Source organism: Myxine glutinosa, chromosome 3 (genome assembly GCF_964187855.1).
Source record: "Myxine glutinosa chromosome 3, kmMyxGlut1.1, whole genome shotgun sequence".
Taxonomy (NCBI): domain Eukaryota; kingdom Metazoa; phylum Chordata; class Myxini; order Myxiniformes; family Myxinidae; genus Myxine; species Myxine glutinosa.
In genome coordinates this window covers 69,161,699-69,188,192 of record NC_136263.1, presented here as the reverse complement: position 1 = coordinate 69,188,192, position 26,494 = coordinate 69,161,699, and the positions used below count along the sequence as shown (strand labels likewise).

General features: G+C 49.7%; 1 protein-coding gene across 1 annotated transcript in view; it reads left to right on the top strand.

The window, feature by feature from the left end:
- Positions 1 to 19,661, top strand: part of LOC137423461 (uncharacterized) — a 97,867-nt gene extending 78,206 nt beyond the window's left edge. The window contains exon 10 of the mRNA XM_078773575.1: positions 18,337 to 19,661. The gene's annotated coding sequence lies outside the window, so the exon portion shown is untranslated. The remainder of the gene's footprint in view (positions 1 to 18,336) is intronic.
- The last annotated feature ends 6,833 nt before the right edge of the window (positions 19,662 to 26,494 follow it).

Here is a 26,494-nt window from a genome sequence, read left to right as displayed (position 1 = left end):
GGGTCATTTGGGTCCTCTGGGTCATTTGGGTCCTCTGGGTCATTTGGGTCCTCTGGGTCATTTGGGTCCTCTGGGTCATTTGGGTCCTCTGGGTCATTTGGGTCCTCTGGGTCATTTGGGTCCTCTGGGTCATTTGGGTCCTCTGGGTCATTTGGGTCCTCTGGGTCCTCTGGGTCCTCTGGGTCCTCTGGGTCCTCTGGGTCCTCTGGGTCCTCTGGGTCATTTGGGTCCTCTGGGTCCTCTGGGTCCTCTGGGTCATTTGGGTCCTCTGGGTCATTTGGGTCCTCTGGGTCATTTGGGTCCTCTGGGTCATTTGGGTCCTCTGGGTCATTTGGGTCCTCTGGGTCATTTGGGTCCTCTGGGTCATTTGGGTCCTCTGGGTCATTTGGGTCCTCTGGGTCATTTGGGTCCTCTGGGTCATTTGGGTCCTCTGGGTCATTTGGGTCCTCTGGGTCATTTGGGTCCTCTGGGTCATTTGGGTCATTTGGGTCCTCTGGGTCATTTGGGTCCTCTGGGTCATTTGGGTCCTCTGGGTCATTTGGGTCCTCTGGGTCATTTGGGTCCTCTGGGTCCTCTGGGTCCTCTGGGTCATTTGGGTCCTCTGGGTCATTTGGGTCCTCTGGGTCATTTGGGTCATTTGGGTCCTCTGGGTCATTTGGGTCCTCTGGGTCATTTGGGTCCTCTGGGTCATTTGGGTCCTCTGGGTCATTTGGGTCCTCTGGGTCATTTGGGTCCTCTGGGTCATTTGGGTCCTCTGGGTCATTTGGGTCCTCTGGGTCATTTGGGTCCTCTGGGTCATTTGGGTCCTCTGGGTCATTTGGGTCCTCTGGGTCCTCTGGGTCATTTGGGTCCTCTGGGTCATTTGGGTCCTCTGGGTCATTTGGGTCCTCTGGGTCATTTGGGTCCTCTGGGTCATTTGGGTCCTCTGGGTCATTTGGGTCCTCTGGGTCCTCTGGGTCCTCTGGGTCATTTGGGTCCTCTGGGTCATTTGGGTCCTCTGGGTCATTTGGGTCCTCTGGGTCATTTGGGTCCTCTGGGTCATTTGGGTCCTCTGGGTCATTTGGGTCCTCTGGGTCATTTGGGTCCTCTGGGTCATTTGGGTCCTCTGGGTCATTTGGGTCCTCTGGGTCATTTGGGTCCTCTGGGTCATTTGGGTCCTCTGGGTCATTTGGGTCCTCTGGGTCATTTGGGTCCTCTGGGTCCTCTGGGTCATTTGGGTCCTCTGGGTCATTTGGGTCCTCTGGGTCATTTGGGTCCTCTGGGTCATTTGGGTCCTCTGGGTCATTTGGGTCCTCTGGGTCATTTGGGTCCTCTGGGTCATTTGGGTCCTCTGGGTCATTTGGGTCCTCTGGGTCATTTGGGTCCTCTGGGTCATTTGGGTCCTCTGGGTCATTTGGGTCCTCTGGGTCATTTGGGTCCTCTGGGTCATTTGGGTCCTCTGGGTCATTTGGGTCCTCTGGGTCCTCTGGGTCCTCTGGGTCCTCTGGGTCCTCTGGGTCATTTGGGTCCTCTGGGTCATTTGGGTCCTCTGGGTCATTTGGGTCCTCTGGGTCATTTGGGTCCTCTGGGTCATTTGGGTCCTCTGGGTCATTTGGGTCCTCTGGGTCATTTGGGTCCTCTGGGTCATTTGGGTCCTCTGGGTCATTTGGGTCCTCTGGGTCATTTGGGTCCTCTGGGTCATTTGGGTCCTCTGGGTCATTTGGGTCCTCTGGGTCCTCTGGGTCATTTGGGTCATTTGGGTCCTCTGGGTCATTTGGGTCCTCTGGGTCATTTGGGTCCTCTGGGTCATTTGGGTCCTCTGGGTCATTTGGGTCCTCTGGGTCCTCTGGGTCATTTGGGTCCTCTGGGTCATTTGGGTCCTCTGGGTCATTTGGGTCCTCTGGGTCATTTGGGTCATTTGGGTCCTCTGGGTCATTTGGGTCCTCTGGGTCATTTGGGTCCTCTGGGTCATTTGGGTCATTTGGGTCCTCTGGGTCATTTGGGTCCTCTGGGTCATTTGGGTCCTCTGGGTCATTTGGGTCATCTGGGTCATTTGGGTCCTCTGGGTCATTTGGGTCATTTGGGTCCTCTGGGTCATTTGGGTCCTCTGGGTCATTTGGGTCCTCTGGGTCATTTGGGTCCTCTGGGTCATTTGGGTCCTCTGGGTCATTTGGGTCCTCTGGGTCATTTGGGTCCTCTGGGTCATTTGGGTCCTCTGGGTCATTTGGGTCCTCTGGGTCATTTGGGTCCTCTGGGTCATTTGGGTCCTCTGGGTCATTTGGGTCCTCTGGGTCATTTGGGTCCTCTGGGTCATTTGGGTCCTCTGGGTCCTCTGGGTCCTCTGGGTCCTCTGGGTCCTCTGGGTCATTTGGGTCCTCTGGGTCATTTGGGTCCTCTGGGTCATTTGGGTCCTCTGGGTCATTTGGGTCCTCTGGGTCATTTGGGTCCTCTGGGTCATTTGGGTCCTCTGGGTCATTTGGGTCCTCTGGGTCATTTGGGTCCTCTGTGTCATTTGGGTCCTCTGGGTCATTTGGGTCCTCTGGGTCATTTGGGTCCTCTGGGTCATTTGGGTCCTCTGGGTCATTTGGGTCCTCTGGGTCATTTGGGTCATTTGGGTCCTCTGGGTCATTTGGGTCCTCTGGGTCATTTGGGTCCTCTGGGTCATTTGGGTCCTCTGGGTCATTTGGGTCCTCTGGGTCCTCTGGGTCATTTGGGTCCTCTGGGTCATTTGGGTCCTCTGGGTCATTTGGGTCCTCTGGGTCATTTGGGTCATTTGGGTCCTCTGGGTCATTTGGGTCCTCTGGGTCCTCTGGGTCATTTGGGTCATTTGGGTCCTCTGGGTCATTTGGGTCCTCTGGGTCATTTGGGTCCTCTGGGTCATTTGGGTCCTCTGGGTCATTTGGGTCCTCTGGGTCATTTGGGTCATTTGGGTCCTCTGGGTCATTTGGGTCCTCTGGGTCATTTGGGTCCTCTGGGTCATTTGGGTCCTCTGGGTCATTTGGGTCCTCTGGGTCATTTGGGTCCTATATTCCTATCCTATAACATATATATCTCCTATAACCTATCCTATAAATATAGATTTGATGACGTCATGTTTACACATCTGAGCGACAGAAATGAGCGACAGAAATGGGTGACAGAAACTAGCTTCACTTTTGAGCGCCCGAAATTCCCAGGCAAACGCTATAACGCACCAGGTTTACAACCTGTGCGTTAATAATAGGACCGGGATAGGCGTGGCTAAATCAGCTTAATGGGGGCGGAGCCGCTAAACACATTTGCCTCTGTCGGCGTTATGCGTGATAATGTGGAATCAAATAATATCAGCAGAAATGTCATGCCTCGGGAAATGTCTTGTTTTTCAGTTACATTTATGAAAATAAAATGATAGCAAGGTACCAGTGCTACAGGACGCACACGAGACACGTGATCACGAACCCTCCAGTTGCAGGTCAAGGCAAAAGCAAACCACGTGATCAATAAACCATCTCGAGTCACGATTTCTCGGCGTCAGATTCACTACGGTGGCGCATCAATGATGCCGTCGTATAAAACAGCCTGAAAAAGGAATCCACGCAAATTGAACCCTACTATAAATGGATGGTGTGTGTGTGGTTTTTTTGTTTTTGTGTGTTTTTTTGTGTTTTTTTTTTTGTGTGTTTTTTTAATGTGTATTTTTTTGTGTGTGTTTGTTGTAGTTATATATACCTTTCCACGTCTATTGATTAATTACGTACTATTCAAATGAACCTTTTAACCCTTTGGACTGCTGAGACCTCTTAGACCTTGGAAGACCCTTTAACACTTTACACCCAGATGACCAAATCCTTGAGGACGCAAAAGTCCCCGAACACCCAAAAGTCCCCAAAGACCCAAAAGTCCCCGAAGATCCAAAAGTCCCCAATTAAAATTTGGTCCAATGGACCAACGAGCCCTCGAGTTTAATAAATATTTGAACTGACACTTAGTGTTCCTTTCATTTTTAATTTGGCACACTGCATCGCCTGGAGTGGTCAATGGTCAATTAATTGATATTTAAACATAAAGATCCTAGTTTCCTTATGTCTATGCCCTATTCGTATTACCTATGGCTACTGGGGTTGGGGATTTTGGAGAGGAACGTGGAAGCAGGGGGTGGAGGGGGAACAATTATGTTATTAAAAAAATTATGCCAGACACCCTCAGTACGCAACTGGTGAGCAAGTCTATAAAGTTTGTAATACAACATTTGTAAATCAGTAGAACATCATCTTCTCCAATATTATAATAATTATTCAGACGGTGTATTTCTGAGCTGGGCCTCTCTCAATGGCAATGACTGGGATTTTACTTGGTGCAGCATCCATTGTTATCATTTGTTTCTTCAGTTAAATATTTACACATACTCTGAGAGCGTGTTCTCTCTCGTACTCAACCAACCATCGGAGTTTGACACGGCCACCCCTTCCTCACACTTACTCTATCAACCTTGCACCTTGCTATGCGCATGCGCAGATAAGAAAGCGTGTCACGTGTACAGTGTGTTGGACTAACATCTTTCTGATGATTTATAGTGACTATTTTTGTTAGTATTACCGAGGTGAGAATCTACTCAAGTATTACCGTGGTCTTCTGATGTCTCAGAACCAGGATTTGGATACTGCAGATAAATACTTATATCTTGTCTTGATAAAGTTCTTCATTGAAGTTAATTTTACAAAACTATTATCAGAGTTCACTGGCTCTGTGGATTCTACATACTAACGTCGGGATGACGCAGATAAAAAATGTCGGCCCCACCCACTGATACAAAACAAAAGTTGGAGTATCTTTTCGTACTCTCGTAGTAATTTATCGAGGACATTTGCATTTCGAGTGTATAAGTTATATTGACACTTCAAGTAAGCAAAACAGTAAAAACACCACGAGGGTGTCGCTTTCACGTCTGGCCGTGTAAATATATTTTGAGAGGCTCCGCCCCTCCCCTCTGTCCCCACCCTATTGGTTAGAGGGAAACCTTCAAACCACACCAGTTATTTTGGGCATTTCTAAGTGCAGGTCATTGTGTGGCCTGAGGCTGGATGAAAACATTACTCTTTCAGAAACGAGCAATAAGACAGAGCTGCAAGATACAGTCAGGGTTACGTAAGACAATATAGGAACACATGCGCAGTGTTTGACATTGCTGACTAAGATATCTTGGCACTTTTGCTCCAAGATTGGGTATCCTCTGAGTGCCATACCATTGTGTTATTCCACATTGTAAAAAATTAAAGAAACGAGTTAATAAAAAAAATTATGCTTAATTAAAGAGGCAATGTAGGGATGACAAACTACAGTCGAAAAAAGGTCCTAAACAAGATAGGGATGATGTTGGTTTGGAGAGTAGCTAACAGTATTGCCATCACATAACAATCCCTACATCCCTACATCACTGCCTCCAGACTATTGTCTCGTGTTAGGCCGAGCTGAAAGTATTAGAAGCTCCTATATTTCATTTCTGCATAAGGATAAGAAGTGTTACGTGCTCCTCCCCAACCCCCTGGTCACGGTGTACCTCCGAGCCCCGAGAGGAGTCACGGCAGAAAAATGTGTTATTCTGTCTGTCAAAGATCAATGGTGAAGCCACACCAATTGTTACCAACAAACAAATATTGTATTAAGATCACACAAGAATAACAGTACAACAATAATAGTAATCAAAAGTACAATCAATATATATCCTATGATGGTACCATCAGTTTCGTAATATAGAACTCTCTGTGCTCCAAGTGAGTGAAACAAGAACATTCCCAATGTCTCTTTCCCGGCTTCAAACCAAAGTTGATTCCGGTTTCAAGCTAAAGTCGATCCCGGCTTCAAGCCAAAGTCGATCCGCTCCAGCGATCGTCAGAACGATGTCTAATCGAGACCAGAATCCCGTTCGGATGACAGTCACAGTCACGCAACCAAAGCTGCGCAAAGGCGCCCTCAAGGCGACTGGGAAATCCAAAGGCGCCCTCCAGGCGACTGGGAAATCACACCCTCGGGTATGGACGTTTCACGGCTCCAAACCGGCGAACCGCAGATTTACCTTCAAATTCCTTGTTGCACACACACACACCAGATAAGCGTCTGAATGCGGTGAAAACGGCTGAAGCGAAGTAAAGACCTTGCGCGATGCGCAAAGCGCGCGACTCAAAATGGCCGACGGCCCCTTCTCGAGGCGTAACGGCCCGAGGATGATTCTCTTCGGAATCAATCGCAAATCCTGACACGCAGGTTGATCTGTCACAGCGATAACAACTCTGTCACAGGAATCGCTTTCCCGGGAAACCCAAAAGGTCGCTAGAGTTCTTCTAGAGTTCTTGATTTTAGAAGAAATAAAGTTCTTCCGGGTTCGGTTGCGAGAGGACGCTGGCGTTGCATATTCGCCGCTTCTCCGACTGGATGGATGTACAGGGTCTGCTTCTACCTTTCTGACCTGACATCTCACACCTGTCCTGCCTTTTCACACCCGCACGTGCCGCGTGTTCTCCGGCTGGATAACGGAATCTGCTTTTGATGGTACGGAATACGGAATTCGAAAGGCCCGCTCCCGTTGATTGTGGCCGTGGCCTTGTTTGCCGGTGGCCTTGTGGCCTTGTTTGCCGCTGTGGTCTTGATTAGCGGCTGCAGTCGTTTGCCGCTGCGTTTGCCGCTGCGTTTGCCGCTGCGTTTGCCGCTTTGCCTCCTCGACCTTGGCCTCGTACTCGTCCCTTCGCTCCTGCCTGGCATGGCTCTGAAGTACTCCGCCGCAAGGCTTCTTCTGCTCAATACCCGCTCCACCCCATCATGCATCTCTGCCATCAAATCAAATGGACTCCTCCGACGACCCAGGTACATTCACCGTGGCTCCGGTCGCAAGTTTGTTTATTTGCAATCAGGTCACTCCATCCCCGTCCTCTGGTCGGCTCAGCGCACTCTCACTCTTCGTCCCAGCGCACCTGGTCACAGCAACCCACACGATCGCACCTCTTGCCTACGAACCCTGGCTAAATCACCTGAATTCATCCCTGCTGTTCAAAACAACATCAAGCTCACCCTGTTCAACACCCGGTCCCTCAACAATAAATGCCTCATCCTGAACGAATACATCCTGGATAACAAACTGGACTTTCTCTGTCTCACCGAAACCTGGCAACAACCTCTGGACTACTACACACTCAACCTCACCACACCCAATGGATATTCCTACGTCAATAAACCACGCTCGGAGGGCCGAGGTGGTGGAATTGCCGTTATCCACCGTCAAGACATCAAGACCAACCTCATCTCCATCTCATCTGCTCCATCATTTGAACACCTGGCTTTAAAACTCTCTGGTCACACGCAGTCAGTCATGGCTGTCGTCTACCGCCCTCCCAAACCACACCCATCATTCCTGTCTGACTTCTCCTACTTTCTGACCCAGCTATGTTCCCTCTCCCCCTCAATCCTCCTCCTTGGTGATTTCAATATCCACATGGACTCCACTGACTCCACAATAACCACTGACTTCACTGATTTACTCACCTGCTTTAACCTCACTCAACATGTCGACTTTCCTACCCATATCCGTGGTCACATTTTGGACCTTGTCTGCTCCACTGGATTAAATTTGCACCATCTCTATGGCTCCGACCTCACCCTCTCTGACCACTTAGCCATCACTCTGACCATCAACATCCCCGCCCCAACACCAAGGCATTATCGCACAATCAACTTCCGTAAGCTAAACGCTCTTTCACCTACCTCATTCTCATCCACCCTCTCTGAAAAAATGTCCACTTCTCCCTTCATTGACCTCCACACCCCTTCCGACCTCACTGACTACTACAACCACACTCTCTCCTCCTGCCTTGACCAGCTTGCGCCTGTAAAAACCAAAACAGTTTCTTTCACCCATTCTGCTCCCTGGTTTACCCCTGAACTCCACCTGATGAAAACTCGTGCTCGCCAACTTGAAAGACTCCGCAATAAAACGGGTCTCACAGTTCACTCCCAAGCCTACAAGGACCACATACAACACTACAAAGATGCCCTCTCCCGCGCCCGCTCTGCCTACTACTCTCAAATTATCCACTCTGGCTCCGGAAACCCAAAAGCACTCTTCTCGACAATAAACAAACTCCTCCGCCCCCTGAACACCACCACCCAGTCATTCACAGTAGACAACTGCATCTCCTTCCTCTCTTTCTTCCAACGCAAAATTGACAACATCTACAACAGCTTGACCACCGCCGCACCCGCTCCCCCTCCAACCACCTGCCCCCCCTTGTCCTGCCATCCCCTGTCTCGGTTCTCCCCAATCTCTCCTACTGACCTCTCTGAACTCCTCATAGGAATGAAAACTGCCACCTGCACTCTTGACCCCATCCCCTCCAGCTTTGTCAAAGCCTCCCTCCCTGCTCTCTCTCCACTTATCATTACAACAATAAACTCCTCCCTGTCTACAGGCATCGTCCCACCTTCCCTCAAAATTGCTGCTGTTACCCCCATTCTAAAAAAACCTGGTCTAAACCCTGACACCCTAAACAACTTCAGACCCATCTCCAACCTACCCTTTCTGTCAAAAGTTTTGGAACGCGCTGTAGCCACTCAACTCAAACATCATCTCTCTGCCAATAACTTGTATGAAACATTCCAATCCGGATTCCGCTCCAACCACAGTACTGAAACTGCTCTCCTCAAAATCACCAACGACCTTCTCCTCTCCTCTGACGCTGGCAACCTCAACATTCTCGTCCTCCTCGACCTCAGCGCTGCCTTTGACACCATCGATCACACTATCCTCCTCACCCGACTTGAATCCACCTTTAACGTCACCGGCACTGCCCTCTCTTGGATTAAATCATACCTCTCTGACAGATGCCAGTTCATCTCCATCAATAACTGCAAATCCCCCACTGCTCCCCTCCCCCAAGGTGTCCCCCAAGGTTCAGTTCTTGGCCCCCTCCTCTTCATCCTTTACCTGTCCCCGCTCGGTCACTTAATCCGCCGTCATGGTCTCCAATTCCACTGCTTCGCCGATGACATCCAGCTTTTCATCTCCACCAAGTCCGTCTCCACCGACACCCACTCTATCCTGACAAACTGCATCACTGAAATAAAATCCTGGCTTCAAATCAACTTCCTCAAGCTTAACTGTGATAAATCTGAAATAATCATCATTGGCCCAAAAACGCTCACAAAATCCACCCATAACTTTGCCCTCAACATCGACGGTATCCCAGTATCCACCTCCCCTCACATCCGGAATCTTGGCGTCATCTTTGACCAAACCCTTTCCTTCGACAAATACACTAAACAGATCACAAAGTCAGCCTTCTTTCACCTGAAAAACATTGCCCGTCTCCGCTCATCCCTCTCCTCCACGGCTGCAGAAACCCTCATCCACGCCTTCATCACCTCCCGTCTGGACTACTGCAATAGCCTCCTCTATGGTTCACCCTCAAAAATCACCAATAAACTCCAATACATTCAGAACTCCGCTGCCCGTCTACTCACTCATTCCCGGACCCGTGACCACATCACCCCCGTCCTTTACAAGCTTCACTGGCTCCCCATCCCCCAGAGAATCCAGTACAAAATCCTCCTCTTGACATACAAAGCCCTCCATAACCTGGCCCCATCCTACCTGGCTGACCTCCTCTCCAGACACACTCCCACCCGCAACCTCCGCTCTGCTGGTACCAACCTCCTGACCCCCTCCATCCGGACCAAATTCAGATCCTGGGGGGACAGGGCCTTCTCCATCGCTGCTCCCACCCTCTGGAACTCACTACCTCACACCATCAGAGACTCCTCCTCACTCACCACATTCAAAACATCACTAAAGACCCACCTGTTCAACGCTGCATTCAACATTCAACCCACAGCATTTAACCCCTGACTATCTCTGCTCCTTCTCCCTCCTTTTGCTTTAAATATTTCCCTATTGATTCTTGTCTTGTCTTTTTGATTCTTGTCTTATATATATGCCGTATATCGCTGCTGTTTGTTTTCTTGATTCTTGTCTTTTTGCAATTGTTGTTTTCATGTATTGTTATGCATTATGTTTTCCACTCTGTCAAAGCGCCTTTGGGCTTCTGGAAAAGCGCTATACAAAATAAATGAATTATTATTATTATTAGAGACCTCCGTTCGCTAGCGTTGGCTCAAAACCTCAACGCCGCTCGGCTTCTTCCCCGACTCACTCGCGCCGCCTTATGTTTCTACTCTTCCTCTTCTTCGTCGTCCGGTTCCGGTTTCATTTAAAACATTGACTTTTTTACCTTTTGAAAATAGTAACCTCTATCTCCCTTAAACGACAACAATAATTAATCGTACATGGAATCAAAAATGTTTACAGTGGATGAAAACCACAACAACGGAAGTGACGAATCCGTAACAGAAGCTCCTATATAATTTCACAAGCAGAAGTACCCGGCATTGCTGGGCGGGGGAGGAGGAGTTGGGAGGGGGAAGATCAGGGGAGAGGAACGAGGGGGAAGGGGGGGGGGGGGGGGAGGGGGAGGGGGGGGGGGGGGAGGTGGGAGGGGAGGGGAAGAGGGGAGGGTGTGGGGGCTGCCCGGGGGAAGAAGGGCCCCTCCCCCCTCCCCCCTTCCCCTCCCCCCTCCCCCTTCCCCTCCCCCCTCCCCCTTCCCCTCCCCCTTCACCTCCCCCTCCCCCCCTCCCCCCCTTTCCCCTCCCCCCACCCCCTTCCCCCTCCCCCTCCCCCCTCCCCCCTTCCCCCTCCCCCCTCCCCCCTTCCCCTCCCCTTCCCCCTCCCACCCTTCCCCTCCCCCCCTCCCTTCCCCCCCCTTCCCCCTCCCCCTCTCCCCCTCCCCCCTCCCCCCCCATTCCCTCCCCTCCTCTTCCCCCTCCCCTCCTCTTCCCCTCCCCTCCTCCTCCCCTTAACACCCAGGGGGGTTGACTCAGCCTGTCATCCTACCGAGGTCGGCAATTGAGTACCAGTTCACTGGTAATTCCTGTGTGCCGCAAGAGGCGCCTAACAGGGTTGGCGGCACGAACCCGGAAGTCGGAACTCATTGTCGTCAAATAAATGTAGCATGTATGTTTCACTCTCTGTCACATGCCGTTGGTCCCATGTCAATCGGATGAAGTTGAAAAATTAACATTATGAAGTTTCTCTGGGACGTACTGATTCCGAATAATGAAGTTGAAAAATAACGTTCCGAAATACGCTAATTACGCTAACAGAAGCGCTGGCGCTGCGAAGCGCTAGAGGGAGCGCTGCGCTCCCTCCCTTCGATTCCCTCCCTCTTCTGCTTGCGCTCATACGCTAATTTTAAAACCCGAAGTTTTTTAAAATTTAAGGTGTGCTGTAGTTGCTCTGAGACGTACTGATTCCGAATATGCCTTTGGTTTTTCTCTGCAATGAGTAGTTTTCGAGTTATAAGAGGACAAACAAACATACTTTACTGCTTTATCTATCTATAATTCCAGTAATCTCTGTGTGTATGTATGTATGTATGTATGTATGTATGTATGTATGTCTGTATGTCTGTGACCGCTGTTTCTCGACAACCACGGGTCCGATATACTTTAAACTTGCCAGGTATATTGCTGGGGACCCGAGGATGTGCCTTTTCAAGGTTTCATATTAATCGGACAAGTAGTTACCGAGCTATGTCCAAAAAACGATTCAACCAATCAGAGAGCAGCGAGCTATCACGTGTGCCGAACGTGCCGAACAGACTCTGCCTCGGACTGCACATTTGAGAGCGTATTCATTTATTTCACGTTGGCAAACTATGTTGGCGTTAAACTATGTTTTAAAACTAATTTGCGATTCTTTCGCTTTCCTGCGCGTTTGTGCACGCTATGGCGATTTCTTTACCAAACTCCGGAAGCCGTTCGCTTTGGACCAAACCATTTCATGTAAATAGAGGGGGGGGATTGTCACCGTACTCGCAAGCCGTTCGCTTTGGACCAAACCATTTCATGTAAATAGAGGGGGGGGGATATAATTTTAGATATAGATATAGTACGGGCATGCCCTAGTATATATAAAAGTTGGCACGATTTGGCCAAGGAATCCCAGAGATAATTGCAATTAAGTGAGCCGTGACGTCACGGAACGAGCCGCCGGTAATATATTATAATTTATGGTAATCTATGCAGCACGACATGGTCATCACGGAGAACAAGGCGCCTTTGCCGGCGCAAAACGGCTCTCCCAGGGTCTAACTCGGTATCGTTGTGAGCGCATGGTTCAGCCCTTCAAGAAAAAGTTTATTTTGTAAAAATCGAACCACGCGTTAAAAAGATATGACTGGTTTTGTTCGCCGGCACGTCGGCGCTCGAATCGGCTCGCGATAAAATCCAACACGTCCTTTCTCGGGGTCGTCTGAACCAACCACGGGGCCGAGAAGGCTGGGACTGTTCTCAAAAGTTAGGTCTCGATCATATCTCGTAATGCTGGAAGCTGCACGTCTCTGTGATAATCTTGTGGACCATGACAAGAGATCGTGCGAGTCGCTCGCAACGGCTTCAAGCACTTCCGCATTCGACCATTTCATGAACGCCATACGCCCCGCCCATCAAAGCGCGTACGTATTAAACGAACATACAGTGGCCCATGTGTCGTCATTTGCGCATGCGCCAAAGTCTTTGCAGGAACATGAAGCATCGGAACAGCGCATTTGTGCATGCACAAGAGTGAGAACCGCCTGTGCACCATTACGCTAACAGAAGCGCTGGCGCTGCGAAGCGCTAGAGGGAGCGCTGCGCTCCCTCCCTTCGATTCCCTCCCTCTTCTACTAGCGCTTCTGCGCTAATACGCTAATTTTAAAACCCGAAGTTTTTTTAAAGTTAAGGTGTGCTGTAGTTGCTCTGAGACGTACTGATTCCGAATATGCCTTTGGTTTTTCTCTGCGATGAGTAGTTCTCGAGTTATAAGAGGACAAACAAACAAACATACTTTACTGCTTTATATATATAGATGCACTTCTTGCAGCTTCAGTTATCTTTCCTATTATTTTTTATCAACTTAGAGTAACCAATCACGAATGCAGATAATTATAGAATGTTGTTATTAGAGATGTCCATGCAGTTTGTAAGAAGCTGATGATCATGTACTGATATTATAACATTGTACTCGGGCTGCTAATTTGTGCAGTCTCAGTATGTGCCTACACTACAAGAGTAATCAAGTCCTGTTGTAACCAGTGGAGTGTTTGTAGAAGCTTGAAGCAATAATTGATGACGTGTAAATGAGGCAGTGATGTCGGGATTGTTATGTGATGGCAATACTATTAGCTACTCTCTAAACCAACATCATCCCTATCTTGTTTACGACCTTTTTTAGACTGTCGTTTGTCATCCCTACATTGCCTTTTTAATTTAGCATAAAAATTTTTATTAACTTGTATCTGTATTTTCCTTCGTGTAGGCCCCACCTCGAGGGGCCTTAAAGGCTTTGTGGCGGGCGAGATCTCATTTCATCCCCCCCCCCCCCCCCCCAGCCCCTATGAAATGGAGATAAAAGTGGGAAAACCCTTTCATACCCGTCACCAATACATTTATTGACACTCCGGCATCCCACTACACAAGGGGAAGGAACTATTCTAATCTTAAACTGAAATAACAACACTGAAGGGACCTGTATGGTGGTTGGCATTGCCTCTGGGCAGTTTCCTAAAACCACAACAATGTCTTGGTTGGATAAGTGTCCACCCCCCTTATAATAGCAATTGTATTGTTACGGAAACGGGGACAGCGCTCCCCCTTAGCAAGGGGGGGTTAATCCCCCTTCTATTTGCACTGGCCGTCTCCGATCCTGAAGCTACAACGTCCTTCCCGGACCGACGGTAGGTAGGGTTTGTTAGGCCTAGGGGTTCGCTACGTACCTAATTACTACCGCCAGCCGGGAACGAGGGAATAACTTCTGCTCGAACCACGGTTCTAGATGTTATCTGCTGAGCGGGTTAGCAGTCCGAAGTTCGAGCCATTAACAAAGACTAAACCCGATTCATAAAGCGTTGGCCAAATCGTGCCACAGGTACTCAATGGAGGAAATCACAAAGACGATCGGACGAGCAGGAAGAAAAAGATGAAGGTAGGAAGAACAGATATTTATTAATTATTTACACAAACCAAAATCAAGAAGAGAAGAAATAAAAGTAATATACAGGAAAATGGAAGGAGCAGAAGGACACAGAGCAATTTCTAGCTTATCAACACAGGCTTAACTTATACCCCAGACAACACAGAGGACAGATGACAGGCAGACTTACACGAATGGGGAATGAAGGCAGGAACGAATGGCTGGAAGGAGAGGAAGGTTCAGCTGGATGCAGGAGAACGGCCGGGCCAGGAGCGCGCAGCCGCCGACTCTCCACCCTCGAGTCCACACCGCCGGGGATGTTCGCAGCAGCGCGTCAGAGCTTGACGTGGCAAGGCTGGTTGGAAACAGCGTCTCCCTCACTCGTACTCCCGCAGGTTGCACGTCTATCTTCACCAACTCAAGCGCCTTCCTTGCAGAAACTGCCTTCGTGCTCCCTCGCTCCTCTGACTCCCGCAATCATCTCTGGCGGTGGGGGCTCATGCAACGGGTTTTATAGGCCACACCCTCGAATCTTCCTGAACCTCCTCGAAGTTTCTTTCCTCCGCCCTCTCAGGCCAAACCCCTCATGCTTGGTTGGTTGATCGGGGGCTGGCTCACTCCTCCTCCTGATGACGAGGTGGGGCCACACGCTTCTTCCCCGAGTTAGAGCACATGGCATGGCGGCGAATGCAGTTGGTAATGCGGTTGGCAATGTCGTTTTGGGGCAATTGAAAGGGGATTCTACCTTATTTGATTTGGTGCAACACAATGAACTAGTGGAAAAACAGAGCCTTATACTGACATATAATAATGAGATAACTATTGAGCGAAGCCTATTATTTGCTACGTGATGCGATGGACTAACTAAGGTGCAAACAATTAACAGCCAATTAAGGGGAAATGTACACGGGGAGTTATGAGGGATTTTAATACTAAATTTGATAAAGTGAAGGTTCTAAAAACCGCAACAGTATATTGCTCAGGTGTAACCAATCGCCTTCAAAATCGCACACCAAGTTAATTGGCCTCCACCTGTGTTAAATTTGTAGTGATTCTGATTATTTAGCCCCCGTTGGACTTGGTCTGAAACGGTGGCTTATGGATTGGGCTTCTTCTGTCTGTCCTTCCGTGCACCTGCAACCATATCTCGGAGGCAGCATCATGTTATGGGGATGTTTCGCATCAGCAGGGACTGGGGCACTTGTCAGGATAGAAGGGAAAATGGATGGAGCAAAATACAGAAAAATCCTGCAAAATAGAGGAAAACCTGCTGCCTTCTGCAAGAAAGCTGAAATTGGGACAGAAGTTCACCTTTCTGCATGACAACGAATGACCCGAAGTACACAACCAAAGCTACACTGAAGTGGCTAAGGAACAAAAAGATAAAGGTCGTTGAGTGGCCCAGTCAGAGCCCCGACCTAAATCCAATTAAAAATCTGTGGCATGAGTTGAAGATTGTTATCCATCAACGCTCCCCACGCAACTTGACTGAGCTTGAACAGTTTTGTGCAGAAGAATGGGCAAACAAGTACAGATACATTCAAAGTACACTGCCCCCATGCCAAAGAAATAAATATCCTCCAGCACAGGCATTGCCGGGGGGCGCCTTTGGCACCCAGCGATACCGCCGTACATCTCATAGAGACTGTATTGGGAGGGAGAGGTGTACAATAATTGATTGATTAATTGCATAATTAAAATCAATGAGATTATCATAAAATATTTTCTCAATCAATTGGCTAATAGCAATAACTAAACCACTCGTGCTTCATCCGAAGATGTATCTTTTAGAAATTTAATTAAATAAGTCATTAATTTAAAAAAAAGAATAATAAATTCATTAATCAATAAATAATTAATCGATTAAATGATTAATCAATAAATCAAAAATAGCCTTTATAGCCACATCACTTGGTCACTGTCATGTCCAAATATTAGCTTCCTAGCTCAAAATGTGCCTGATATATTGCCCAGATGAGAAAGAAAATAAATAAATGATTAATAATGAAAATAAATAAATAATAATCATAAAAAATAAAATGTTAATCAAGTGGCTAATATAATACATGAACCACCACCATTTCATCCGAATCTGTAACTTTAAAAAAAAAAATTAATTAAGTCGTTCATTGAATAATTAAATAATTAATTGATTAAATAATTAATCAATAAATCAAAAATACACTTCACAGCTAAATCACTTGGTCATTGTCATGTCCAAATATTAGCTTCCTTGCTCAAAATGTGCCTGATATATTGCCCAGATGAGAAAGAAAATAAATAAATGCTTAATAATGAAAATAAATAAATAATCATAAAAAATAAAATGTTAATCAAGTGGCTAATAGAATACATGAACCACCACCATTTCATCCGAATCTGTAACTTAAAAAAAAAAAATTAAGTCGTTCATTGAATAATTAAATAATTAATTGATTAATTAATTAATCAATAAATCGAAAATAGCCTTTGCAGCCAAAATCACTTGGTCATTGGCATGCTCAAATATCAGCTTCCTAACTCAAAAGGAGCCTGAGATAATGGCCAGAAGAGAAAGGAAATGTATCAGTACTTAATTAATCGCTAATAATTAAATAACTCATCAATTAATTGATTAATCAAAATACGAAAAACACCGTTTTTGACAAAGTACTTGCTCACTATTGTGCCGAAATTTCAGCTTCCTAGCTCAAAGGATGGCTGAGATATCTCCCGGACAAACAAGAAAGAAAGAAAACAAACAAACAACCTGAGTGAAAACTGAGTACTCACTTTAGGCATGCGTCATTGCCGAGCCCCCTTCGGTGCCTGGCAATGACGTTATGCAGCGCCTGGAGATGGCATAGGAAAGGTGCGGTGTACAACAAGAAACCGGAGTGAAAACTGAGTACAGACTCTCCTCGAGTTACGATGGGGTTGCGTTCCGACAAGCAGGTCGTAAGTCGAAGTAGTCGTAAGTCGAATCACCCCTCATGGACTTATTATATATTACTTATTACATATTTCCAAGTCCATATTCCACCATAGCATCATTTGCTAAAAGTCATACAGCCTAAATCCCATAATCCAATCCAATCCATACACTGTACAATAAGTAAAATAAATAAAAGGGTTGAAATAAAAGACTATGACATTACAATGTGTTTTACTGTACAAAAAAAAGCTTACAAAAATACAGGTACATAATGAGGTACACAAATAATGTGGCACTGAAATAAGAAGTGATAAAGCACCCTATAACATAAACACATATAAACACACAAATCAGTCCTTTGATCAGTTGTCAGTGCGAGGCACAAGAAGCAACTGAGATTTTTGCGACGGTCATAAGTACGAGTCATCGTAAGTCGCCTACGTCGTAACTCGAGGAGAGTCTGTACTCCCTTTCAGCGAGTGTCATTGCCGGGCCCCCTTCTGTGCTCGGCAATGACGTTATGCAGTGCCTGGAGATGGCATAGGAAAGGAGCAGTGTACAATATTGCCCAGTCAAGGTGTGCAAAGTTGGTAGAGACCTATCCCAACAGACTCACAGCTGTAATTGCTGCAAAGGTACTTTCACCAAGTATTAACTCAGGGGGGTGGACACTTATCCAACCAAGATATTCTAGTTTTGTATTTTGTATTAATTTTCTGAAGTTTGTAGAATTTGTTTGTCACTTGGAAGTTGTGGGTTACGATATGTAAATAAAGGTGGAAAACGTCTGATATAATCTATCTATAATTCCAGTAATCTCTGTCTGTCTGTCTGTACGTTTGTTTGTCTGTGACCGCTGTTTCTCGACAACCACGGGTCCGATATACTTTTAACTTGCCAGGTATATTGCTGGGGACCCGAGGATGTGCCTTTTCAAGGTTTCATATTAATCGGACAATTACTTACCGAGCTATGTCCAAAAAACGATTCAACCAATCAGAGAGCAGCGAACGATCGCGTGTGCCGGCGTTGCGAATGGACCAAACCATTCCATGTAAATAGAGGGGGGGGTTCTGTGGTCGTTGCGAATGGACGAAACCATTTCATGTAAATAGAGGGGGGGGATTGTCACTGTACTCGCAAGCCGTTCGCCGTTCGCTTTGGCGTTGCGAATGGACCAAACCATTTCATGTAAATAGAGGGGGGGGGATATAATTTTAGATAGATATATAGTACGGGCATATATATAGTACGGGCATGCCCTAGTGTAATTTAATTCCAGGCTATAAGGCAACAAAAGGTTAAAAAATTGAAAGTGGGTAGTCTTTCCATAGGCACTCTTTCTGTCGAGCACAAATATATCTGATGAGCAAAGTGATGTTTTGACAATGTCCTCTTCCCTGCCACCTTCTAGATCAAACAAACTGTTGCGAGAGTCAGATCAACACCTGCGTGACATCGAAAAGATCTTGCAGAATGATAAGCGCTATCTCGTGCTTGATTGCGTTCCTGAAGAGCGTCGCAAGATGGTCGTGTCATATGTCGAGGACCTCGATCGCAGAGGGCCGCCACCACCTCCTACTGCCTCTGAGCCAGCCCGCCGTTCTAACAAGTAGCAGCTTCTAGTCCTTGTCCTCTTGCTAACCAACTTTTTATCTCTTCCCAATCTTTCTTTCTCTTTCTTCTTTTGGTGGTCATGGGGAAGAGTACCTCATTTGGCAGTGAATTGATTCTGCACTTGCTGTTCTGATTTTGTTTCCAGAGTGGCCGTTATCCTCGACATTTGGCAGTGAACGCTTCATATTTTCTCCGTTGCCTTTGTATTCGCTTGCAATGCTCTGAAGCCCATTAGGGGTCAGAAAGCATGTTAGAAATATGTTAGAGGCCCGCATGGTGAGTGCAAACTGTTTCTTGAGACGTGCATTTGCATCACCTGTATAAAATGGTGGGGTGTGCTGGGATGGGAGCCTTCGACTGTAATGCCCGTCGAGATTCTTTGCTGACCATTTTATTTTCTTAGATTGATGTGCACTTGCAGAATGGATCTGTATTTTGGTCTGCTGTGCCTGCTGCCATGAATGTTGCAGAATAAAGCAGTTTTAGTTGCCGTTTTCTAAGAGGGAGCCATATTTGTGGATCATTTTGCTTCACGGCTGATCGAAAGGGCGTACCAGTTAAGGCCAGTTGAGCCAGGGCCAGTTAAGTGCTGGTGCAACATGGATTCCGCATTTAAACACAAACTTGTACTTGAAGCCAAATCTGTCACAGCCAATCTGTTTCATTTGATTTGGGCATGAAGTTTAATTTGGAGTTGCTCGAAAGCTGTTGTTTGAAAACAAATTCATCCTCATTCTTGTCATTGTTGTTGTTGTCCTCTGACCATGATAATTGGTAAAATAGCTTTATGCTCCTTGTTAGGCACCGAGAGTAAATGCTTTCAATAAATATCCACTGCTTTTAAAGCAGATGGCACATCCACAATCTGACGATGGTGTGGGTGCCAAGTTAGTGCGTTATCTTGTGTCGTTTTGAATTCCTCTTTGGCTTCCTTTGAAGATTGTAAATTTGACTTGAATATAGCTTTTGAGGGGAGTAGTTCTGGGGGAATCTTGGGAATGGAAAATGTGCTGTTTATAATGTGATAGAGAAGTAATAACCACACGCAGGCATGGGTAGTTGCTGTGGATTAGGGAAACCATTTTTTCTGTTGAAATAAATTCATTTTGATTTTTCAGTGTTCCAATGCACGTTCTGTTTTGTTTCTTTACAATAGTTTTTTTTTGGGGGGGTGGGAGGGGGTTATTATTATTTTTAAAAGGTACTGATTTTATTGTTTGATCATGTGCGCTATTTCTTTTGGCAGAAAACAGGAGGCTGCAGATCGGTTGTTTTAATCTGGTGACGTTGCTAATGCAGTGTACGATGTCTATTGTTTTTGGTGCATTGGGTTTGTCAACCTGACCAGATAGATCGAGTGTTTTCCTTCAATCGCTCGGCAGGAAAGCCATGGCAAGCCTCCCATCACGGGTTCCGATTCAAAATGGCCACATTGCATAGACTTCAGGAGCTAATGGGGGAGTCAGTTAAATGGCAGGAATCTGGTGTGGAATCAGCCGTTTGAGGAGGACACTACTTTGAAAGTTTGGAGAGAAATGGCATTTGCGTGGTTGTGCTCCTGTGTCACCTTTTGACTTGTGATGTGGGGAGTCCAGGTTCAAATCCTACATGCCATATTTGTCTGTCCATTGTCTATGAATGTCTTTGTAATTCACTTGAAAGTGCACTGATGTATATTAATGTCTGCGTCCTGAATGTGCTTTTATGTACGTACAAGCTCCTCTTTGAGCCTTCGATCAATGAATAAGGTATTAAGATAAGTTTGATCCACAGACTGATAAAAATGGTCTTAGATCAGGGAATATATAAGTATTTACAGGATGACTCCAAAAAAGTGGGCCCTGGGATAACTTTAATATTATCCAATTAATATTATCCAGAAAACAAGATTTTCAGGTCATACAACTCACTGATATTTAAGGTAGCACTGAAAATTCCACTTGTCCACAAAGAAATTTGACAATTTTACAATTGAATTACTGGTTACGTCGATGTTTAATATGCTCTAAATGGGCACCATTGCACTCAATGCAGAGAGCCACAGGTCGAGCAAAGTTCTTGATGATTCGTACGCACTGATTTCTCCTCAAGAGCTTTCTTTGCTGATGTTGAACTCTTGACAGCGGTGTTGAAAATATTTCTTACGATTGCAAGCGACTGTCAGCAATGGCAGCAATATTCTCTGGTGGCCTCCCTGATGTTGGTCGGTCAGACTTGCCGCCTCTGTTGGGTGGATTCATAATCAGGACTATGCATTGCTGGCTAAATGTTTTCATTAACTTTTGAACTTGAGACTTGCTGGCAGCTTTCCGTGTTGCAAAATGTGCTCAGAGCAGGCGCCTTCGCTGTAAGAACTAATTTGCAATTTGTCCGCAGATAATTTTCTCCAGAAATTAATTTTTCTTCAGGTGTCCATGACACGGCGTGTGAATGTCAGATTCAAGAAACTTGGCAGATACATTTTCCCTTAACTCAACCTCTCCACCAAGTTTTGTCCAAATCCATCCACAAACCTTTTGAGATATCCTGCTATATGTTGGTTTTAGCCCTATCTTCCAATGGTAAAGAATCACTTTTAAAATTCTAGTATCCAGATCCGAATCTGGATCTTCACCAAAATCTAATCATTTCGTCCTTGTCACATACGCCACATCTCTGCCAAATTTCGTCCAAATTCGTCCACAACCTTTTGAGATATCTTGTTCACAAACAAACAAACAGACAGACAGGGGTGAAAACAACCTCCATCCACCTTTGGTGGTGGAGATAATAATACAAAGTGAAAATTGATGATTTTATGCAGCCTTGACAGGAGCATTAGATCTAAAAAAAATAATCATCTACTAGCTTTTGATTGGTGAGCCAATTATGTGACCCAATATGCAAATTCTTGACATTTCAGGTCATTCGGGTGAAAATTGGCAATTTTACGCAACCTTGACCTTTTGACTAAATTATTCATTTGCCTTCTCAATATTATCATAATAAAGCTTTGGTGAAAATTTGATGACAAAACAAATGGTAAAAAGGTTACAGCCCGGACAGACACACACACACAGAAGTGATTGCAAAACCCCGTCTCTTGCGCATTAAAGATGCTGTTGTAGCGGCTGCCGCTGGGGTTACACAATCGCCTTGCACCTATCAAGGACGCGGAGCGATCACCAGGCCGGGCTCGTCCAGGACGCCCGGGCAGGCCCGCGCTCGACTTGCCAGGCCTCGGTCGGGACGCCCGGGCAGGCTCGCCCTCGGCTTGCCAGGCCGCAGCCGGCCCGCGGGGCCACGCCCCCTGGCGCCAGGCCTGGGCAAACCCCCTGGCGGAATAGATATATATTGCCGACCGTAAAACGTTTTTCCCAGAGTGCCTGAGTGTTTGATTCTAATAAAGCAGCTCAGATGAATTCAAGCTTTTTGTCGCGTCCATTCTTTCGATCGACGTGGGAGCCACAGCTCCTTCATTGGTGACCTATCGACATGGACATGGCAGTCGCCCTTAAACTGCCTACCTTCTGGGAGGCTCACGCGGCGGTTTGGTTCGCACAAGCGGAGTCCCTGTTCGCCCTGCGAGGCATCACGGCGGACGACACCCGCTTCCACCACGTGGTCGCTGCGCTCGGTTCAGCCACCGCAGCCCGCGCCCTGAGCCTCCTCGAGAGACCGCCAGCCGCGGACAAATACGGCGCGATTAAGAAGCTTCTCCTCGATGCTTTCGCCCTCCCAGCGGCGGAACGCGCACGGCGCCTGCTCGATTTGCCGGAGCTCGGCGACACGCGCCCTTCCGAGCGAATGGACTACATGCTTTCGCTGCTCGGCGAGCACTCTCCGGCATTCCTGTTCCGGGAGCTGTTCCTCCGTCAGCTGCCTAACCCGGTACGCCTCGCCCTGGCAAGCACGACGATCACAGATCCCCGGGCCCTTGCCAGAGAAGCCGACAAAATCTCCGCCGCGGGACAGCGCATCGCAGCGGCGACATGGGACCCGCCGCCGCCTGATGCACCATCCATGGCGCCCGAGCACCCGGCGCGTTCGACGGCCGAACTGCCGACGCAATTGGCGGCCGCTATACCGAGCCGACCACGTTCAGCACGACGTCCGAAGCCTCCACCCGACCAAGCGTGGTGTTCCTATCATGCCAGGTTCGGACAGAAGGCCCGGACATGCCGACCCCCGTGCACCTTCGGCGGGTCGGGAAACGGCCAGGCCGGCGTTCATTACCTGCCATGAACGCCGGCCACAGTCACACGGGCAACTTACTGTTCATCACGGATAAAGCGTCCGGACGGCGCTTCCTGTGCGACACCGGCGCCCAAGTGAGCGTCATGCCCGCCTCTGACCAGGACAGGCAATCCGCGGTTTGCGGCCCCTCCTTGGTTGCGGCCAACGGATCGACTATCCGCACCTTCGGCCCGCGCAACGTCACCCTCTGCTTCGGCGGCCAACGCTTCGCTTGGACGTTTGTAACCGCCAACGTGCCCATGGCTCTGCTCGGCGCCGACTTCCTCTGCGCACACGGACTGCTGGTGGACGTCCAACGGCGTCGTTTAATCAACGCTGAAACCTTCAGCTCCCTGGTATGCACATTGAGCAGCTCCGCGCCGACCGAGCTGGCATGCACCGTCCCGGCGGCGAACGAGTTTGCTCGCCTGCTCGCGGAGTTCCCGGCCCTCACGCGGCCGACGTTTTCGGCCGTCGCAGTACGGCATGGGATCGAGCACCACATACCAACCACGGGCCCGCCGGTCTACGCCAGGGCCCGCCGCCTCGACCCAGCCAAGCTTGCCGTTGCGAAGGCCGAATTCGACGCGTTGGAGCACCTCGGCATCGTGCGGCGCTCCGATAGCGCGTGGGCCTCGCCACTGCACATCGTGCCAAAGCCGGGGGGTGGATGGCGCCCGTGTGGCGACTACCGCCGTCTTAATGACGCTACAACACCCGACAGGTACCCGATCCCGCATATCCAAGACTTCTCCGCCCGTCTGGCGGGACGGGTCATTTTTTCAAAAATTGATCTCATACGGGGATATCACCAGGTACCTGTCAGGGCGGCCGACGTCCCTAAAACGGCAGTCATCACGCCGTTCGGCTTATTCGAGTTCTTGCGGATGCCGTTTGGTCTCAAGAACGCGGCTCAGGCGTTCCAGCGCTTGATGGACGGCGTGCTGCGTGACCTGCCGTTCCTTTTCGTTTACCTGGACGACATCCTCGTCGCCAGCACGTCCCGGGCCGAGCACCTCCTCCACCTCCGAACACTGTTCGGGCGCCTCAGCGAGCACGGCCTCATCGTCAACCCGGCCAAATGCCACTTCGGCACGACGGCCGTTGATTTTTTGGGCCACCACATCACCAAGAACGGGGCTGTGCCGCTGCCAACCAAGGTCGAGGCCATCACCACTTTCCCGCGTCCCCGCACCATAAAGGCCCTGCAGGAATTCCTGGGAATGGTGAATTTTTATCACCGCTTCGTGCCCCGCGCTGCTCAACTCATGCGGCCCCTCTACGAAGCCCTCCGGGGCAAGCCGGCCAAGCACGACATCGCCTGGTCCGCAGCAATGGATGCGGCCTTCCAAAGCTCAAAGCGGGCCCTCGCCGACGCAACACTGCTCGCTCACCCGGTGCTCAACGCTCCCATCGCCCTCACCACGGATGCCTCCGACTACGCGGTGGGCGCCGTACATGAGCAATGGGTGAACGGGGTTTGGCAGCCACTCGCTTTTTTCAGCCGGCAGCTCCGGCCGAACGAGCTCAAATACAGTACGTTTGACCGGGAGCTCCTCGGTCTACACCTGGCCGTCCGCCATTTCCGCCACCTCCTGGAGGGCCGACCTTTCACGGCGTTCGTCGACCACAAGCCGTTGGTTTACGCCATGGCCAAGGTCACGGAGCCATGGTCGGCCCGCCAACAGCGCCACCTCTCCGCCGTGTCGGAGTTTACCACGGACATCCGGCACGTCGCCGGCAAAAACAACGCCGTGGCCGACTGTCTTTCCCGGGCCAGCGCGAACGCGGTCCACCTGGGCGTGGATTTTGCGCTCATGGCGGCGGACCAAACCACCGACACCACGGTGCAAGCCCTCCGGGCGGCGGACACGGGCCTCCGCCTGGCCGACATCCCCTGCGCGGACACTGTCCTGCTCTGCGACGTCTCCCAAGGCCGGCCTCGCCCCATCGTGCCCGTCACCTGGCAACGCCGCATCTTCGCCTCCCTCCACGGCCTTTCCCACCCGGGCCGGAAAGCTTCCCAGAAGCTGGTGTCGGCGCGTTTCGTCTGGCACGGCCTTCGTCGGGACGTCCGCGATTGGACCAGCGCCTGCACCGCCTGCCAACGGGCCAAGGTCCACCGACACACCCAGGCCCCGCTGGCACCTTTCACCGTGCCCGAACGACGTTTCGACCACGTCAACGTGGATCTGGTGGGCCCCCTTCCCCCATCACGAGGGTTCACACACCTGCTCACCATGGTGGACAGGACCACCAGGTGGCCGGAGGCCGTTCCCCTCGTCTCCACCACCACCGCCGACGTGGCGCAGGCCTTCATCGCCACCTGGGTCGCCCGCTTCGGCGCACCGGCGGACATCTCGTCAGACCGCGGACCACAGTTCACCTCCGAGCTGTGGGGCGCGGTCGCCCGCAACCTGGGGGTCAAGCTCCACCGTACTACGGCCTACCACCCCCAAGCAAACGGGTTGTGCGAGCGATTCCACCGCTCCATGAAGGCCGCGCTCATGGCCGGCCTTCAAGACGGCGGTTGGGCCGACCGGCTGCCGTGGGTCCTTTTGGGCCTTCGCACGGCCCCCAAGGAGGACCTCCAGGCATCCACCGCCGAGCTGGTCTATGGCCAGGTGCTACGCGTCCCGGGCGAATTCGTGCCCGACGCTACCAGCCCCTGGTCCGCAGCTCGCCAGCGCTCGGACCTCCAGGAGGCCGCCCGACGGTTTGCCCCCGTGCCGACATCCCACCACGGTGACCCCCAGTCCTACGTCCCCCCAGCACTCCGCACCGCGGAGTATGTTTTTGTGCGTCACGACGCACATCGGCGGCCACTCCAGCCGCCGTACGACGGGCCCTTCCGGGTGCTGCGACGGGACGACAAGTCGTTCGTCATCGACATCGGCGGCAGGTCGGACCGGATTGCAGTGGACCGCCTCAAGCCGGCGCACGTGGACGTCGACCACCCACCACGGGTGGCCCTCCCGCCGCGGCGAGGCCGCCCCCCGTCCACGGTGCCCCCCACTCGACCGCCCACCACCTCACCGGACCCCCTCCCACGACCCACCAGGGGTCGCTTCGGCCGGGTCATCAGGACCCCCCTCAAGTTGACCCTGTCGGTGCAAGTCGATTCTGGGGGGACGTGTGTAGCGGCTGCCGCTGGGGTTACACAATCGCCTTGCACCTATCAAGGACGCGGAGCGATCACCAGGCCGGGCTCGTCCAGGACGCCCGGGCAGGCCCGCGCTCGACTTGCCAGGCCTCGGTCGGGACGCCCGGGCAGGCTCGCCCTCGGCTTGCCAGGCCGCAGCCGGCCCGCGGGGCCACGCCCCCTGGCGCCAGGCCTGGGCAAACCCCCTGGCGGAATAGATATATATTGCCGACCGTAAAACGTTTTTCCCAGAGTGCCTGAGTGTTTGATTCTAATAAAGCAGCTCAGATGAATTCAAGCTTTTTGTCGCGTCCATTCTTTCGATCGACGTGGGAGCCACAGCTCCTTCACTGTTACTTTAGGCGATGATCAGATTGATGGCTTGGCTGTCTGTCAAATGCATGCCTGTCACGAACCGTCCAGGAAGGGAAGATCATTCTTTCATTCGAATAGGTCCTTGTGAGCAGTTTGGAATTCAGATTATCTGAGAATTGTTTGTACACAATTCATGTGAGAACATACAACATGCAAACATGATCACTTGAATTAATGCATGCATGAGAAAATTGTATTAGCACATCTTCAGAGCACTAAAGCT